General features: G+C 35.8%; 37 non-coding genes across 37 annotated transcripts; 14 read left to right on the top strand and 23 right to left on the bottom strand.

Annotated features, from left to right (window-relative positions):
- The first annotated feature begins 3,279 nt into the window (after positions 1–3,279).
- Positions 3,280–3,352, top strand: TRNAT-AGU (transfer RNA threonine (anticodon AGU)). The gene has a single exon. It is a non-coding gene; the product is annotated as a tRNA-Thr (tRNA).
- A 786-nt stretch (positions 3,353–4,138) lies between these two features.
- Positions 4,139–4,211, top strand: TRNAT-AGU (transfer RNA threonine (anticodon AGU)). The gene has a single exon. It is a non-coding gene; the product is annotated as a tRNA-Thr (tRNA).
- Positions 4,212–4,344: 133 nt separating this feature from the next.
- On the top strand, positions 4,345–4,417 carry TRNAT-UGU (transfer RNA threonine (anticodon UGU)). Its single transcript has one exon. It is a non-coding gene; the product is annotated as a tRNA-Thr (tRNA).
- A 166-nt stretch (positions 4,418–4,583) lies between these two features.
- TRNAT-AGU (transfer RNA threonine (anticodon AGU)) lies at positions 4,584–4,656 on the top strand. The gene has a single exon. It is a non-coding gene; the product is annotated as a tRNA-Thr (tRNA).
- A 578-nt stretch (positions 4,657–5,234) lies between these two features.
- TRNAT-AGU (transfer RNA threonine (anticodon AGU)) lies at positions 5,235–5,307 on the top strand. Its single transcript has one exon. It is a non-coding gene; the product is annotated as a tRNA-Thr (tRNA).
- A 133-nt stretch (positions 5,308–5,440) lies between these two features.
- TRNAT-UGU (transfer RNA threonine (anticodon UGU)) lies at positions 5,441–5,513 on the top strand. The gene has a single exon. It is a non-coding gene; the product is annotated as a tRNA-Thr (tRNA).
- Positions 5,514–6,330: 817 nt separating this feature from the next.
- TRNAT-AGU (transfer RNA threonine (anticodon AGU)) lies at positions 6,331–6,403 on the top strand. The gene has a single exon. It is a non-coding gene; the product is annotated as a tRNA-Thr (tRNA).
- Positions 6,404–6,536: 133 nt separating this feature from the next.
- TRNAT-UGU (transfer RNA threonine (anticodon UGU)) lies at positions 6,537–6,609 on the top strand. Its single transcript has one exon. It is a non-coding gene; the product is annotated as a tRNA-Thr (tRNA).
- Positions 6,610–6,981: 372 nt separating this feature from the next.
- TRNAT-AGU (transfer RNA threonine (anticodon AGU)) lies at positions 6,982–7,054 on the top strand. Its single transcript has one exon. It is a non-coding gene; the product is annotated as a tRNA-Thr (tRNA).
- A 133-nt stretch (positions 7,055–7,187) lies between these two features.
- Positions 7,188–7,260, top strand: TRNAT-AGU (transfer RNA threonine (anticodon AGU)). Its single transcript has one exon. It is a non-coding gene; the product is annotated as a tRNA-Thr (tRNA).
- Positions 7,261–7,393: 133 nt separating this feature from the next.
- TRNAT-AGU (transfer RNA threonine (anticodon AGU)) lies at positions 7,394–7,466 on the top strand. Its single transcript has one exon. It is a non-coding gene; the product is annotated as a tRNA-Thr (tRNA).
- A 1,262-nt stretch (positions 7,467–8,728) lies between these two features.
- On the top strand, positions 8,729–8,801 carry TRNAT-AGU (transfer RNA threonine (anticodon AGU)). The gene has a single exon. It is a non-coding gene; the product is annotated as a tRNA-Thr (tRNA).
- A 133-nt stretch (positions 8,802–8,934) lies between these two features.
- Positions 8,935–9,007, top strand: TRNAT-AGU (transfer RNA threonine (anticodon AGU)). Its single transcript has one exon. It is a non-coding gene; the product is annotated as a tRNA-Thr (tRNA).
- Positions 9,008–9,140: 133 nt separating this feature from the next.
- Positions 9,141–9,213, top strand: TRNAT-AGU (transfer RNA threonine (anticodon AGU)). Its single transcript has one exon. It is a non-coding gene; the product is annotated as a tRNA-Thr (tRNA).
- A 424-nt stretch (positions 9,214–9,637) lies between these two features.
- On the bottom strand, positions 9,638–9,710 carry TRNAT-AGU (transfer RNA threonine (anticodon AGU)). Its single transcript has one exon. It is a non-coding gene; the product is annotated as a tRNA-Thr (tRNA).
- Positions 9,711–9,875: 165 nt separating this feature from the next.
- Positions 9,876–9,948, bottom strand: TRNAT-AGU (transfer RNA threonine (anticodon AGU)). The gene has a single exon. It is a non-coding gene; the product is annotated as a tRNA-Thr (tRNA).
- A 133-nt stretch (positions 9,949–10,081) lies between these two features.
- TRNAT-UGU (transfer RNA threonine (anticodon UGU)) lies at positions 10,082–10,154 on the bottom strand. Its single transcript has one exon. It is a non-coding gene; the product is annotated as a tRNA-Thr (tRNA).
- Positions 10,155–10,287: 133 nt separating this feature from the next.
- On the bottom strand, positions 10,288–10,360 carry TRNAT-AGU (transfer RNA threonine (anticodon AGU)). The gene has a single exon. It is a non-coding gene; the product is annotated as a tRNA-Thr (tRNA).
- A 339-nt stretch (positions 10,361–10,699) lies between these two features.
- Positions 10,700–10,772, bottom strand: TRNAT-AGU (transfer RNA threonine (anticodon AGU)). The gene has a single exon. It is a non-coding gene; the product is annotated as a tRNA-Thr (tRNA).
- Positions 10,773–10,905: 133 nt separating this feature from the next.
- On the bottom strand, positions 10,906–10,978 carry TRNAT-AGU (transfer RNA threonine (anticodon AGU)). The gene has a single exon. It is a non-coding gene; the product is annotated as a tRNA-Thr (tRNA).
- Positions 10,979–11,144: 166 nt separating this feature from the next.
- TRNAT-AGU (transfer RNA threonine (anticodon AGU)) lies at positions 11,145–11,217 on the bottom strand. Its single transcript has one exon. It is a non-coding gene; the product is annotated as a tRNA-Thr (tRNA).
- A 133-nt stretch (positions 11,218–11,350) lies between these two features.
- On the bottom strand, positions 11,351–11,423 carry TRNAT-AGU (transfer RNA threonine (anticodon AGU)). Its single transcript has one exon. It is a non-coding gene; the product is annotated as a tRNA-Thr (tRNA).
- A 166-nt stretch (positions 11,424–11,589) lies between these two features.
- Positions 11,590–11,662, bottom strand: TRNAT-UGU (transfer RNA threonine (anticodon UGU)). The gene has a single exon. It is a non-coding gene; the product is annotated as a tRNA-Thr (tRNA).
- A 339-nt stretch (positions 11,663–12,001) lies between these two features.
- TRNAT-AGU (transfer RNA threonine (anticodon AGU)) lies at positions 12,002–12,074 on the bottom strand. Its single transcript has one exon. It is a non-coding gene; the product is annotated as a tRNA-Thr (tRNA).
- Positions 12,075–12,240: 166 nt separating this feature from the next.
- Positions 12,241–12,313, bottom strand: TRNAT-AGU (transfer RNA threonine (anticodon AGU)). The gene has a single exon. It is a non-coding gene; the product is annotated as a tRNA-Thr (tRNA).
- A 133-nt stretch (positions 12,314–12,446) lies between these two features.
- Positions 12,447–12,519, bottom strand: TRNAT-AGU (transfer RNA threonine (anticodon AGU)). The gene has a single exon. It is a non-coding gene; the product is annotated as a tRNA-Thr (tRNA).
- A 133-nt stretch (positions 12,520–12,652) lies between these two features.
- Positions 12,653–12,725, bottom strand: TRNAT-AGU (transfer RNA threonine (anticodon AGU)). Its single transcript has one exon. It is a non-coding gene; the product is annotated as a tRNA-Thr (tRNA).
- Positions 12,726–12,891: 166 nt separating this feature from the next.
- TRNAT-AGU (transfer RNA threonine (anticodon AGU)) lies at positions 12,892–12,964 on the bottom strand. Its single transcript has one exon. It is a non-coding gene; the product is annotated as a tRNA-Thr (tRNA).
- A 133-nt stretch (positions 12,965–13,097) lies between these two features.
- On the bottom strand, positions 13,098–13,170 carry TRNAT-AGU (transfer RNA threonine (anticodon AGU)). The gene has a single exon. It is a non-coding gene; the product is annotated as a tRNA-Thr (tRNA).
- Positions 13,171–13,303: 133 nt separating this feature from the next.
- Positions 13,304–13,376, bottom strand: TRNAT-AGU (transfer RNA threonine (anticodon AGU)). Its single transcript has one exon. It is a non-coding gene; the product is annotated as a tRNA-Thr (tRNA).
- Positions 13,377–13,542: 166 nt separating this feature from the next.
- TRNAT-UGU (transfer RNA threonine (anticodon UGU)) lies at positions 13,543–13,615 on the bottom strand. The gene has a single exon. It is a non-coding gene; the product is annotated as a tRNA-Thr (tRNA).
- Positions 13,616–13,748: 133 nt separating this feature from the next.
- TRNAT-AGU (transfer RNA threonine (anticodon AGU)) lies at positions 13,749–13,822 on the bottom strand. Its single transcript has one exon. It is a non-coding gene; the product is annotated as a tRNA-Thr (tRNA).
- A 133-nt stretch (positions 13,823–13,955) lies between these two features.
- On the bottom strand, positions 13,956–14,028 carry TRNAT-AGU (transfer RNA threonine (anticodon AGU)). Its single transcript has one exon. It is a non-coding gene; the product is annotated as a tRNA-Thr (tRNA).
- A 133-nt stretch (positions 14,029–14,161) lies between these two features.
- Positions 14,162–14,234, bottom strand: TRNAT-AGU (transfer RNA threonine (anticodon AGU)). The gene has a single exon. It is a non-coding gene; the product is annotated as a tRNA-Thr (tRNA).
- A 166-nt stretch (positions 14,235–14,400) lies between these two features.
- On the bottom strand, positions 14,401–14,473 carry TRNAT-UGU (transfer RNA threonine (anticodon UGU)). Its single transcript has one exon. It is a non-coding gene; the product is annotated as a tRNA-Thr (tRNA).
- Positions 14,474–14,606: 133 nt separating this feature from the next.
- TRNAT-AGU (transfer RNA threonine (anticodon AGU)) lies at positions 14,607–14,679 on the bottom strand. Its single transcript has one exon. It is a non-coding gene; the product is annotated as a tRNA-Thr (tRNA).
- A 166-nt stretch (positions 14,680–14,845) lies between these two features.
- On the bottom strand, positions 14,846–14,918 carry TRNAT-UGU (transfer RNA threonine (anticodon UGU)). The gene has a single exon. It is a non-coding gene; the product is annotated as a tRNA-Thr (tRNA).
- Between the last annotated feature and the right edge of the window lie 249 nt (positions 14,919–15,167).

A 15,167-nucleotide genomic window follows, 5' to 3' on the forward strand; every position in this document is an offset into this window, starting at 1 on the left:
GAGATCGTGTGTTCGATTCTCGTCGGAGCCTTGCTGTTATATTACTTGAACTAGATTTCGAAGCTATTAAATTTTGAAAAATTAAAAATAATAGTTGATTTAGATATGCATATAAGCAAACAATAGTGTATAAGTTCCGATGTGATAATTTAGTTAATTTACTGAAATATTCAGCATTCATATCGCTTCAAAGCAAGGGCTCCGTGGCTTAAGGGTTAATGCGCCTGTCTAGTAAACAGGAGATCATGAGTTCGATTCTCGTCGGAGCCTGGCTGTTATGTTACTTGACCTAGATTTCGTAGCTATTAAATTTTGAAAAATTAAAACAATAGGGCAAAGGTTCCCAAGATATAATTTAGTTAATTTACTGAAATATCCTGCATTCATATCGCTTCAAAGCAAGGGCTCCGTGGCTTAATGGTTAAAGCGCCTTTCTTGTAAACAGGAGATCATGTGTTCGATTCTCGTCGGAGCCTTGCTGTTATATTACTTGAACTAGATTTCGAAGCTATTAAATTTTGAAAAATTAAAAATAATAGTTGATTTAGATATGCATATAAGCAAACAATAGTGTATAAGTTCCGATGTGATAATTTAGTTAATTTACTGAAATATTCAGCATTCATATCGCTTCAAAGCAAGGGCTCCGTGGCTTAGTGGTTAATGCGCCTGTCTAGTAAACAGGAGAACATGAGTTCGATTCTCGTCGGAGCCTGGCTGTTATGTTACTTGACCTAGATTTCGTAGCGATTAAATTTTGAAAAATTAAAACAATAGGGTAAAAATTCCGATGAGTTAATTTAGTTAAATTACTGGAATATTCAGCATTCATGTCGCTTCAAAGCAAGGGCTCCGTGGCTTAGTGGTTAAAGAGCCTGTCTAGTAAACAGGAGATCATGAGTTCGATTCTCGTCGGAGCCTCGCTGTTATGTTACTTGAACTAGATTTCGAAGCTATTAAATTTTGAAAAATTAAAAATAATAGTTGATTTAGATATGCATATAAGCAAACAATAGTGTAAAAGCTCCGATGTGATAATTTAGTTAATTTACTGAAATATTCAGCATTCATATCGCTTCAAAGCAAGGGCTCCGTGGCTTAGTGGTTAATGCGCCTGTCTAGTAAACAGGAGATCATGAGTTCGATTCTCGTCGGAGCCTGGCTGTTATGTTACTTGACCTAGATTTCGTAGCTATTAAATTTTGAAAAATTAAAACAATAGGGCAAAGGTTCCCAAGATATAATTTAGTTAATTTACTGAAATATCCTGCATTCATATCGCTTCAAAGCAAGGGCTCCGTGGCTTAATGGTTAAAGCGCCTTTCTTGTAAACAGGAGATCATGTGTTCGATTCTCGTCGGAGCCTTGCTGTTATATTACTTGAACTAGATTTCGAAGCTATTAAATTTTGAAAAATTAAAAATAATAGTTGATTTAGATATGCATATAAGCAAACAATAGTGTATAAGTTCCGATGTGATAATTTAGTTAATTTACTGAAATATTCAGCATTCATATCGCTTCAAAGCAAGGGCTCCGTGGCTTAAGGGTTAATGCGCCTGTCTAGTAAACAGGAGATCATGAGTTCGATTCTCGTCGGAGCCTGGCTGTTATGTTACTTGACCTAGATTTCGTAGCTATTAAATTTTGAAAAATTAAAACAATAGGGCAAAGGTTCCCAAGATATAATTTAGTTAATTTACTGAAATATCCTGCATTCATATCGCTTCAAAGCAAGGGCTCCGTGGCTTAATGGTTAAAGCGCCTTTCTTGTAAACAGGAGATCATGTGTTCGATTCTCGTCGGAGCCTTGCTGTTATATTACTTGAACTAGATTTCGAAGCTATTAAATTTTGAAAAATTAAAAATAATAGTTGATTTAGATATGCATATAAGCAAACAATAGTGTATAAGTTCCGATGTGATAATTTAGTTAATTTACTGAAATATTCAGCATTCATATCGCTTCAAAGCAAGGGCTCCGTGGCTTAGTGGTTAATGCGCCTGTCTAGTAAACAGGAGAACATGAGTTCGATTCTCGTCGGAGCCTGGCTGTTATGTTACTTGACCTAGATTTCGTAGCGATTAAATTTTGAAAAATTAAAACAATAGGGTAAAAATTCCGATGAGTTAATTTAGTTAAATTACTGGAATATTCAGCATTCATGTCGCTTCAAAGCAAGGGCTCCGGGGCTTAGTGGTTAAAGCGCCTGTCTAGTAAACAGGAGATCATGAGTTCGATTCTCGTCGGAGCCTCGCTGTTATGTTTCTTGAACTAGATTTCGTAGCTATATAATTTTGAAAAATTAAAATAATAGGGCAAAAGTTCCCATGAGATAATTTAGTTAATTTACTGTAATATTCTGCATTCATATCGCTTCAAACCAAGGGCTCCGTGGCTTAGTGGTTAAAGAGCCTGTCTAGTAAACAGGAGATCATGAGTTCGATTCTCGTCGGAGCCTCGCTGTTATGTTACTTGAACTAGATTTCGAAGCTATTAAATTTTGAAAAATTAAAAATAATAGTTGATTTAGATATGCATATAAGCAAACAATAGTGTAAAAGCTCCGATGTGATAATTTAGTTAATTTACTGAAATATTCAGCATTCATATCGCTTCAAAGCAAGGGCTCCGTGGCTTAGTGGTTAATGCGCCTGTCTAGTAAACAGGAGATCATGAGTTCGATTCTCGTCGGAGCCTGGCTGTTATGTTACTTGACCTAGATTTCGTAGCTATTAAATTTTGAAAAATTAAAACAATAGGGCAAAGGTTCCCAAGATATAATTTAGTTAATTTACTGAAATATCCTGCATTCATATCGCTTCAAAGCAAGGGCTCCGTGGCTTAATGGTTAAAGCGCCTTTCTTGTAAACAGGAGATCATGTGTTCGATTCTCGTCGGAGCCTTGCTGTTATATTACTTGAACTAGATTTCGAAGCTATTAAATTTTGAAAAATTAAAAATAATAGTTGATTTAGATATGCATATAAGCAAACAATAGTGTATAAGTTCCGATGTGATAATTTAGTTAATTTACTGAAATATTCAGCATTCATATCGCTTCAAAGCAAGGGCTCCGTGGCTTAAGGGTTAATGCGCCTGTCTAGTAAACAGGAGATCATGAGTTCGATTCTCGTCGGAGCCTGGCTGTTATGTTACTTGACCTAGATTTCGTAGCTATTAAATTTTGAAAAATTAAAACAATAGGGTAAAAATTCCGATGAGTTAATTTAGTTAAATTACTGGAATATTCAGCATTCATGTCGCTTCAAAGCAAGGGCTCCATGGCTTAGTGGTTAAAGCTCCTGTCTAGTAAACAGGAGATCATGAGTTCGATTCTCGTCGGAGCCTCGCTGTTATGTTACTTGAACTAGATTTCGTAGCTATATAATTTTGAAAAATTAAAATAATAGGGCAAAAGTTCCCAAGAGATAATTTAGTTAATTTACTGAAATATCCTGCATTCATATCGCTTCAAGGCAAGGGTTCCGCGGCTTAGTGGTTAAAGCGCCAGTCTTGTAAACAGGAGATCATGTGTTCGATTCTCGTCGGAGCCTTGCTGTTATATTAGTTGAACTAGATTTCGAAGCTATTAAATTTTGAAAAATTAAAACAATAGGGTAAAAATTCCGATGAGATAATTTAGTTAATTTACTGGAATATTCTGCATTCATATCGCTTCAAACCATGGGCTCCGTGGCTTAGTGGTTAAAGCGCCAGTCTTGTAAACAGGAGATCATGTGTTCGATTCTCGTCGGAGCCTTGCTGTTATATTAGTTGAGCTAGATTTCGAAGCTATTAAATTTTGAAAAATTAAAAATAATAGTTGATTTAGATATGCGAAAATATGCAAACAATAGTGTAAAAGTTCCCATGAGATAATTTAGTTAATTTACTGAAATATTCTGCATTCATATCGCTTCAAAGATTGGGCTCCGTGGCTTAGTGGTTAAAGCGCCAGTCTTGTAAACAGGAGATCATGTGTTCGATTCTCGTCGGAGCCTTGCTGTTATATTAGTTGAGCTAGATTTCGAAGCTATTAAATTTTGAAAAATTAAAACTATAGGGTAAAAATTCCGAGGAGTTAATTAAGTTAAATTACTGGAACATTCAGCATTCATGTCGCTTCAAAGCAAGGGCTCCGTGGCTTAGTGGTTAAAGCGCCTGTCTAGTAAACAGGAGATCATGAGTTCGATTCTCGTCGGAGCCTCGCTGTTATGTTACTTGAACAAGATTTCGTAGCTATATAATTTTGAAAAATTAAAATAATAGGGCAAAAGTTCCCAAGAGATAATTTAGTTAATTTACTGAAATATCCTGCATTCATATCGCTTCAAAGCAAGGGCTCCGTGGCTTAGTGGTTAAAGCGCCAGTCTTGTAAACAGGAGATCATGAGTTCGATTCTCGTCGGAGCCTAGCTGTTATATTACTTTAACAAGATTTCGAAGCTATTAAATTTTGAAAAATTAAAAATAATAGTTGATTTAGATATGCATATAAGCAAACAATAGTGTAAAAGTTCCGATGTGATAATTTAGTTAAATTACTGGAATATTCAGCATTCATGTCGCTTCAAAGCAAGGGCTCCGTGGCTTAGTGGTTAAAGCGCCTGTCTAGTAAACAGGAGATCATGAGATCGATTCTCGTCGGAGCCTCGCTGTTATGTTACTTGACCTAGAATTCGTAGCTATTAAATTTTGAAAAATTAAAACAATAGGGTAAAAATTCCGAGGAGTTAATTTAGTTAAATTACTGGAATATTCAGCATTCATGTCGCTTCAAAGCAAGGGCTCCGTGGCTTAGTGGTTAAAGCGCCTGTCTAGTAAACAGGAGATCATCAGTTCGATTCTCGTCGGAGCCTCGCTGTTATGTTACTTGAACTAGATTTCGTAGCTATATAATTTTGAAAAATTAAAATAATAGGGCAAAAGTTCCTAAGAGATAATTTAGTTAATTTACTGAAATATCCTGCATTCATATCGCTTCAAAGCAAGGGCTCCGTGGCATAGTGGTTAAAGCGCCAGTCTTGTAAACAGGAGATCATGTGTTCGATTCTCGTCGGAGCCTTGCTGTTATATTACTTGAACTAGATTTCGAAGCTATTTAATTTTGAAAAATTAAAAATAATAGTTGATTTAGATATGCATATATGCAAAAAATAGTGTAAAAGTTCCCATGAGATAATTTAGTTAATTTACTGAAATATTCAGCATTCATATCGCTTCAATGCAAGGGCTCCGTGGCTTAGTGGTTAAAGCGCCTGTTTAGTAAACAGGAGATCATGAGTTCGATTCTCGTCGGAGCCTCGCTGGTATGTTACTTGAACTAGATTTCGTAGCTATATAATTTTGAAAAATTAAAATAATAGGGCAAAAGTTCCCATGAGATAATTTAGTTAATTTACTGAAATATTCTACATTCATATCGCTTCAAAGCAAGGGCTCCGTGGCTTAGTGGTTAAAGCGCCTGTCTTGTAAACAGGAGATCATGAGTTCGATTCTCGTCGGAGCCTAGCTGTTATATTACTTGAACTAGATTTCGAAGCTATTAAATTTTGAAAAATTAAAAATAATAGTTGATTTAGATATGCATATAAGCAAACAGTAGTGTAGAAGTTCCGATGTGATAATTTAGTTAATTTACTGAAATATTCAGCATTCATATCGCTTCAAAGCAAGGGCTCCGTGGCTTAGTGATTAATGTGCCTGTCTAGTAAACAGGAGATCATGAGTTCGATTCTCGTCGGAGCCTCGCTGTTATGTTACTTGAACTAGATTTCGTAGCTATTAAATTTTGAAAAATTAAAACAATAGGGTAAAAATTCCGATGAGTTAATTTAGTTAAATTACTGGAATATTCAGCATTCATGTCGCTTCAAAGCAAGGGCTCCGTGTTTTAGTGGTTAAAGCGCCTGTCTAGTAAACAGGAGATCATGAGCTCTATTCTCGTCGGAGCCTCGCTGTTATGCTACTTGAATTAGATTTCGTAGCTATATAATTTTGAAAAATTAAAATAATAGGGCAAAAGTTCCCATGAGATAATTTAGTTAATTTACTGAAATATTCTGCATTCATATCGCTTCAAAGCAAGGGCTCCGTGGCTTAGTGGTTAAAGCGCCAGTCTTGTAAACAGGAGATCATGTGTTCGATTCTCGTCGGAGCCTTGCTGTTATATTACTTGAACTAGATTTCGAAGCTATTAAATTTTGAAAAATTAAAAATAATAGTTGATTTAGATGTGCATATATGCAAACAATAGTGTAAAAGTTCCCATGAGATAATTTAGTTAATTTACTGAAATATTCAGCATTCATATCGCTTCAAAGCAAGGGCTCCGTGGCTTAGTGGTTAAAGCGCCTGTCTAGTAAACAGGAGATCATGAGTTCGATTCTCGTCGGAGCCTCGCTGTTATGTTACTTGATCTAGATTTCGTATCTTAATAATTTTGAAAAATTAAAATAATAGGGCAAAAGTTCCCATGAGATAATTTAGTTAATTTACTGTAATATTCTGCATTCATATCGCTTCAAACCAAGGGCTCCGTGGCTTAGTGGTTAAAGCGCCTGTCTTGTAAACAGAAGATCATGAGTTCGATTCTCGTCGGAGCCTCGCTGTTATATTACTTGAACTAGATTTCGAAGCTATTAAATTTTGAAAAATTAAAAATAATAGTTGATTTAGATATGCATATAAGCAAACAATAGTGTAAAAGTTCCGATGTGATAATTTTGTTAATTTACTGAAATATTCAGCATTCATATCGCTTCAAAGCAAGGGCTCCGTGGCTTAGTGGTTAATGCGCCTGTCTAGTAAACAGGAGAACATGAGTTCGATTCTCGTCGGAGCCTGGCTGTTATGTTACTTGACCTAGATTTCGTAGCGATTAAATTTTGAAAAATTAAAACAATAGGGTAAAAATTCCGATGAGTTAATTTAGTTAAATTACTGGAATATTCAGCATTCATGTCGCTTCAAAGCAAGGGCTCCGTGGCTTAGTGGTTAAAGCGCCTGTCTAGTAAACAGGAGATCATGAGTTCGATTCTCGTCGGAGCCTCGCTGTTATGTTACTTGAACTAGATTTCGTAGCTATATAATTTTGAAAAATTAAAATAATAGGGCAAAAGTTCCCATGAGATAATTTAGTTAATTTACTGTAATATTCTGCATTCATATCGCTTCAAACCAAGGGCTCCGTGGCTTAGTGGTTAAAGCGCTTGTCTAGTAAACAGGAGATCATGAGTTCGACTCTCGTCGGAGCCTGGCTGTTATGTTACTTGACCTAGATTTCGTAGCTATTAAATTTTGAAAAATTAAAACAATAGGGTAAAAATTCCGATGTGTTAATTTAGTTAAATTACTGGAATATTCAGCATTCATGTCGCTTCTAAGCAAGGGCTCCGTGGCTTAGTGGTTAAAGCGCCTGTCTAGTAAACAGGAGATCATGAGTTCGATTCTCGTCGGAGCCTCGCTGTTATGTTACTTGAACTAGATTTCGAAGCTATTAAATTTTGAAAAATTAAAAATAATAGTTGATTTAGATATGCATATAAGCAAACAATAGTGTAAAAGCTCCGATGTGATAATTTTGTTAATTTACTGAAATATTCAGCATTCATATCGCTTCAAAGCAAGGGCTCCGTGGCTTAGTGGTTAATGCGCCTGTCTAGTAAACAGGAGATCATGAGTTCGATTCTCGTCGGAGCCTGGCTGTTATGTTACTTGACCTAGATTTCTTAGCTATTAGATTTTGAAAAATTAAAACAATAGGGCAAAGGTTCCCAAGATATAATTTAGTTAATTTACTGAAATATCCTGCATTCATATCGCTTCAAAGCAAGGGCTCCGTGGCTTAATGGTTAAAGCGCCAGTCTTGTAAACAGGAGATCATGTGTTCGATTCTCGTCGGAGCCTTGCTGTTATATTACTTGAACTAGATTTCGAAGCTATTAAATTTTGAAAAATTAAAAATAATAGTTGATTTAGATATGCAAATAAGCAAACAATAGTGTATAAGTTCCGATGTGATAATTTAGTTAATTTACTGAAATATTCAGCATTCATATCGCTTCAAAGCAAGGGCTCCGTGGCTTAAGGGTTAATGCGCCTGTCTAGTAAACAGGAGATCATGAGTTCGATTCTCGTCGGAGCCTGGCTGTTATGTTACTTGACCTAGATTTCGTAGCTATTAAATTTTGAAAAATTAAAACAATAGGGTAAAAATTCCGATGAGTTAATTTAGTTAAATTACTGGAATATTCAGCATTCATGTCGCTTCAAAGCAAGGGCTCCGTGTTTTAGTGGTTAAAGCGCCTGTCTAGTAAACAGGAGATCATGAGTTCTATTCTCGTCGGAGCCTCGCTGTTATGTTACTTGAATTAGATTTCGTAGCTATATAATTTTGAAAAATTAAAATAATAGGGCAAAAGTTCCCATGAGATAATTTAGTAAATTTACTGAAATATTCTGCATTCATATCGCTTCAAAGCACGGGCTCCGTGGCTTAGTGGTTAAAGCGCCAGTCTTGTAAACAGGAGATCATGTGTTCGATTCTCGTCGGAGCCTTGCTGTTATATTACTTGAACTAGATTTCGAAGCTATTAAATTTTGAAAAATTAAAAATAATAGTTGATTTAGATGTGCATATATGCAAACAATAGTGTAAAAGTTCCCATGAGATAATTTAGTTAATTTACTGAAATATTCAGCATTCATATCGCTTCAAAGCAAGGGCTCCGTGGCTTAGTGGTTAAAGCGCCTGTCTAGTAAACAGGAGATCATGAGTTCGATTCTCGTCGGAGCCTCGCTGTTATGTTACTTGATCTAGATTTCGTAGCTTAATAATTTTGAAAAATTAAAATAATAGGGCAAAAGTTCCCATGAGATAATTTAGTTAATTTACTGTAATATTCTGCATTCATGTCGCTTCAAAGCAAGGGCTCCGTGGCTTAGTGGTTAAAGCGCCTGTCTAGTAAACAGGAGATCATGAGTTCGATTCTCGTCGGAGCCACGCTGTTATGTTTCTTGAACTAGATTTCGTAGCTATATAATTTTGAAAAATTAAAATAATAGGGCAAAAGTTCCCATGAGATAATTTAGTTAATTTACTGTAATATTCTGCATTCATATCGCTTCAAACCAAGGGCTCCGTGGCTTAGTGGTTAAAGCGCCTGTCTAGTAAACAGGAGATCATGAGTTCGATTCTCGTCGTAGCCTCGCTGTTATGTTACTTGAACTAGATTTCGAAGCTATTAAATTTTGAAAAATTAAAAATAATAGTTGATTTAGATATGCATATAAGCAAACAATAGTGTAAAAGCTCCGATGTGATAATTTAGTTAATTTACTGAAATATTCAGCATTCATATCGCTTCAAAGCAAGGGCTCCGTGGCTTAGTGGTTAATGCGCCTGTCTAGTAAACAGGAGATCATGAGTTCGATTCTCGTCGGAGCCTGGCTGTTATGTTACTTGACCTAGATTTCGTAGCTATTAAATTTTGAAAAATTAAAACAATAGGGCGACACGAATGCTGAATATTCCAGTAATTTAACTAAATTATCTCATCGGAACTTTTGCCCTATTATATTAATTTTTCAAAATTTAATAGCTACGAAGTCTAGTTCAAGTAACTTAACAGCGAGGCTCCGACGAGAATCGAACTCATGATCTCCTGTTTACTAGACAGGCGCTTAAACCACTAAGCCACGGAGCCCTTGCTTTGAAGTGATATGAATTCTGAATATTTCAGTAAATTAACTAAATTATATCATCGGAACTTTTACACTATTGTTTGCATATATGCATATCTAAATCAACAATTATTTTAATTTTTCAAAATTTAATAGCTACGAAATCTAGTTCAAGTAATATAACAGCGAGGCTCCGACGAGAATCGAACTCATGATCTCCTGTTTACTAGACAGGCGCTTTAACCACTAAGCCACGGAGCCCTTGCTTTGAAGCGACATGAATGCTGAATATTCCAGTAATTTAACTAAATTATCTCATCGGAACTTTTGCCCTATTATTTTAATTTTTCAAAATTATATAGCTACGAAATCTAGTTCAAGTAATATAACAGCGAGGCTCCGACGAAAATCGAACTCATGATCTCCTGTTTACAAGACAGGCGCTTTAACCACTAAGCCACAGAGCCCTTGCATTGAAGCGATATGAATGCAGAATATTTCAGTAAATTAACTAAATTATCTCATCGAAACTTTTACCCTATTATTTTAATTTTTCAAAATTATATAGCTACGAAATCTAGTTCAAGTAACATAACAGCGAGGCCCCGACGAGAATCGAACTCATGATCTCCTGTTTACTAGACAGGCACTCTAACCACTAAGCCACGGAACCCTTGCTTTGAAGCGACATGAATGCTGAATATTCCATTAATTTAACTAAATTATCTCATCGGAACTTTTGCCCTATTATTTTAATTTTTCAAAATTTAATAGCTACGAAATCTAGTTCAAGTAATATAACAGCGAGGCACCGACGAAAATCGAACTCATGATCTCCTGTTTACAAGACAGGCGCTTTAACCACTAAGCCACAGAGCCCTTGCATTGAAGCGATATGAATGCAGAATATTTCAGTAAATTAACTAAATTATCTCATCGAAACTTTTACCCTATTATTTTAATTTTTCAAAATTATATAGCTACGAAATCTAGTTCAAGTAACATAACAGCGAGGCCCCGACGAGAATCGAACTCATGATTTCCTGTTTACTAGACAGGCGCTTTAACCACTAAGCCACGGAGCCCTTGCTTTGAAGCGACTTGAATGCTGAATATTCCAGTAATTTAACTAAATTATCTCATCGGAACTTTTGCCCTATTATTTTAATTTTTCAAAATTATATAGCTACGAAGTCTAGTTCAAGTAACTTAACAGCGAGGCTCCGACGAGAATCGAACTCATGATCTCCTGTTTACTAGACAGGCGCTTAAACCACTAAGCCACGGAGCCCTTTCTTTGAAGTGCTATGAATTCTGAATATTCCAGTAAATTAACTAAATTATATCATCGGAACTTTTACACTATTGTTTGCATATATGCATATCTAAATCAACAATTATTTTCTATTTTTCAAAATTTAATAGCTACGAAATCTAGTTCAAGTAATATAACAGCGAGGCTCCGACGAGAATCGAACTCATGATCTCCTGTTTACTAGACAGGCGCTTTAACCACTAAGCCACTGAGCCCTTGCTTTGAAGCGACATGAATGCTGAATATTCCAGTAAATTAACTAAATTATCTCATCGAAACTTTTGCCCTATTATTTTAATTCTTCAAAATTATATAGCTACGAAGTCTAGTTCAAGTAACTTAACAGCGAGGCTCCGACGAGAATCGAACTCATGATCTCCTGTTTACTAGACAGGCGCTTAAACCACTAAGCCACGGAGCCCTTGCTTTGAAGTGATATGAATTCTGAATATTTCAGTAAATTAACTAAATTATATCATCGGAACTTTTACACTATTGTTTGCATATATGCATATCTAAATCAACAATTATTTTCAATTTTTCAAAATTTAATAGCTACGAAATCTAGTTCAAGTATTATAACAGCGAGGCTCCGACGAGAATCGAACTCATGACCTCCTGTTTACAAGACAGGCGCTTTAATCACTAAGCCACGGAGCCCTTGCTTTGAAGCGATATGAATGCAGAATATTTCAGTAAATTAACTAAATTATCTCATCGAAACTTTTGCCCTATTATTTTAATTTTTCAATATGATATATCTACGAAATCTAGTTCAAGTAACATAACAGCGAGGCTACGATGAGAATCGAACTCATGATCTCCTGTTTACTAGACAGGCGCTTTAACCACTAAGCCACGGAACCCTTGCTTTGAAGCGACACGAATGCTGAATATTCCAGTAATTTAACTAAATTATCTCATCGGAACTTTTGCCCTATTATTTTAATTCTTCAAAATTATATAGCTACGAAGTCTAGTTCAAGTAACTTAACAGCGAGGCTCCGACGAGAATCGAACTCATGATCTCCTGTTTACTAGACAGGCGCTTAAACCACTAAGCCACGGAGCCCTTGCTTTGAAGTGATATGAATTCTGAATATTTCAGTAAATTAACTAAATTATATCATCGGAACTTTTACACTATTGTTTGCATATATGCATATCTAAATCAACAATTATTTTCAATTTTTCAAAATTTAATAGCTACGAAATCTAGTTCAAGTATTATAACAGCGAGGCTCCGACGAGAATCGAACTCATGACCTCCTGTTTACTAGACAGGCGCTTTAACCACTAAGCCACGGAGCCCTTGCTTTGAAGCGACTTGAATGCTGAATATTCCAGTAATTTAACCTAATTATCTCATCGGAACTTTTGCCCTATTATTTTAATTTTTCAAAATTATATAGCTACGAAATCTAGTTCAAGTAACATAACAGCGAGGCTCCGACGAGAATCGAACTCATGATCTCCTGTTTACTAGACAGGCGCTTTAACCACTAAGCCACGGAGCCCTTGCTTTGAAGCGACTTGAATTCTGAATATTCCAGTAATTTAACTAAATTATCTCATCGGAACTTTTGCCCTATTATTTTAATTTTTCAAAATTATATAGCTACGAAGTCTAGTTCAAGTAACTTAACAGCGAGGCTCCGACGAGAATCGAACTCATGATCTCCTGTTTACTAGACAGGCGCTTAAACCACTAAGCCACGGAGCCCTTGCTTTGAAGTGATATGAATTCTGAATATTTCAGTAAATTAACTAAATTATATCATCGGAACTTTTACACTATTGTTTGCATATATGCATATCTAAATCAACAATTATTTTCAATTTTTCAAAATTTAATAGCTACGAAATCTAGTTCAAATAATATAACAGCGAGGCTCCGACGAGAATCGAACTCATGATCTCCTGTTTACTAGACAGGCGCTTTAACCACTAAGCCACGGAGCCCTTGCTTTGAAGCGACATGAATGCTGAATATTCCAGTAATTTAACTAAATTATCTCATCGGAACTTTTGCCCTATTATTTTAATTTTTCAAAATTATATAGCTACGAAATCTAGTTCAAGTAACATAACAGCGAGGCTCCGACGAGAATCGAACTCATGATCTCCTGTTTACTAGACAGGCGCTTTAACCACTAAGCCACGGAGCCCTTGCTTTGAAGCGACTTGAATGCTGAATATTCCAGTAATTTAACTAAATTATCTCATCGGAACTTTTGCCCTATTATTTTAATTTTTCAAAATTATATAGCTACGAAATCTAGTTCAAGTAACTTAACAGCGAGGCTCCGACGAGAATCGAACTCATGGTCTCCTGTTTACTAGACAGGCGCTTAAACCACTAAGCCACGGAGCCCTTGCTTTGAAGTGATATGAATTCTGAATATTTCAGTAAATTAACTAAATTATCTCATCGGAACTTTTACACTATTGTTTGCATATATGCATATCTAAATCAACAATTATTTTCAATTTTTCAAAGTTTAATAGCTACGAAATCTAGTTCAAGTAATATAACAGCGAGGCTCCGACGAGAATCGAACTCATGACCTCCTGTTTACAAGACAGGCGCTTTAATCACTAAGCCACGGAGCCGTTGCTTTGAAGCGATATGAATGCAGAATATTTCAGTAAATTAACTAAATTATCTCATCGAAACTTTTGCCCTATTATTTTAATTTTTCAATATTATATAGCTACGAAATCTAGTTCAAGTAACATAACAGCGAGGCTCCGACGAGAATCGAACTCATGATCTCCTGTTTACTAGACAGGCGCTTTAAACCACTAAGCCACGGAGCCCTTGCTTTGAAGCGACATGAATGCTGAATATTCCAGTAATTTAACTAAATTATCTCATCGGAACTTTTGCCCTATTATTTTAATTTTTCAAAATTATATAGCTACGAAATCTAGTTCAAGTAACATAACAGCGAGGCTCCGACGAGAATCGAACTCATGATCTCCTGTTTACTAGACAGGCGCTTTAACCACTAAGCCACGGAGCCCTTGCTTTGAAGCGACTTGAATGCTGAATATTCCAGTAATTTAACTAAATTATCTCATCGGAACTTTTGCCCTATTATTTTAATTTTTCAAAATTATATAGCTACGAAATCTAGTTCAAGTAACTGAACAGCGAGGCTCCGACGAGAATCGAACTCATGATCTCCTGTTTACTAGACAGGCGCTTAAACCACTAAGCCACGGAGCCCTTGCTTTGAAGTGATATGAATTCTGAATATTTCAGTAAATTAACTAAATTATATCATCGGAACTTTTACACTATTGTTTGCATATATGCATATCTAAATCAACAATTATTTTCAATTTTTCAAAAGTTAATAGCTACGAAATCTAGTTCAAGTAATATAACAGCGAGGCTCCGACGAGAATCGAACTCATGATCTCCTGTTTACAAGACAGGCGCTTTAACCACTAAGCCACGGAGCCCTTGCTTTGAAGCGACATGAATGCTGAATATTCCAGTAATTTAACTAAATTATCTCATCGGAACTTTTGCCCTATTATTTTAATTTTTCAAAATTATATAGCTACGAAGTCTAGTTCAGATAACTTAACAGCGAGGCTCCGACGAGAATCGAACTCATGATCTCCTGTTTACTAGACAGGCGCTTAAACCACTAAGCCACGGAGCCCTTGCTTTGAAGTGATATGAATTCTGAATATTTCAGTAAATTAACTAAATTATCTCATCGGAACTTTTACACTATTGTTTGCATATATGCATATCTAAATCAACAATTATTTTCAATTTTTCAAAATTTAATAGCTTCGAAATCTAGTTCAAGTAATATAACAGCGAGGCTCCGACGAGAATCGAACTCATGACCTCCTGTTTACAAGACAGGCGCTTTAAACACTAAGCCACAGAGCCCTTGCTTTGAAGCGACTTGAATGCTGAATACTCCAGTAATTTAACTAAATTATCTCATCGGAACTTTTGCCCTATTATTTTAATTTTTCAAAATTATATAGCTACGAAGTCTAGTTCAAGTAACTTAACAGCGAGGCTCCGACGAGAATAGAACTCATGATCTCCTGTTTACTAGACAGGCGCTTAAACCACTAAGCCACGGAGCCCTTGCTTTGAAGTGATATGAATTCTGAATATTTCAGTAAATTA

This window comes from Phalangium opilio, unplaced genomic scaffold, assembly GCF_054372755.1.
Source record: "Phalangium opilio isolate 3A_F unplaced genomic scaffold, DU_Popi_V2 ptg000092l_1, whole genome shotgun sequence".
Classification (NCBI taxonomy): Eukaryota; Metazoa; Arthropoda; class Arachnida; order Opiliones; family Phalangiidae; genus Phalangium; species Phalangium opilio.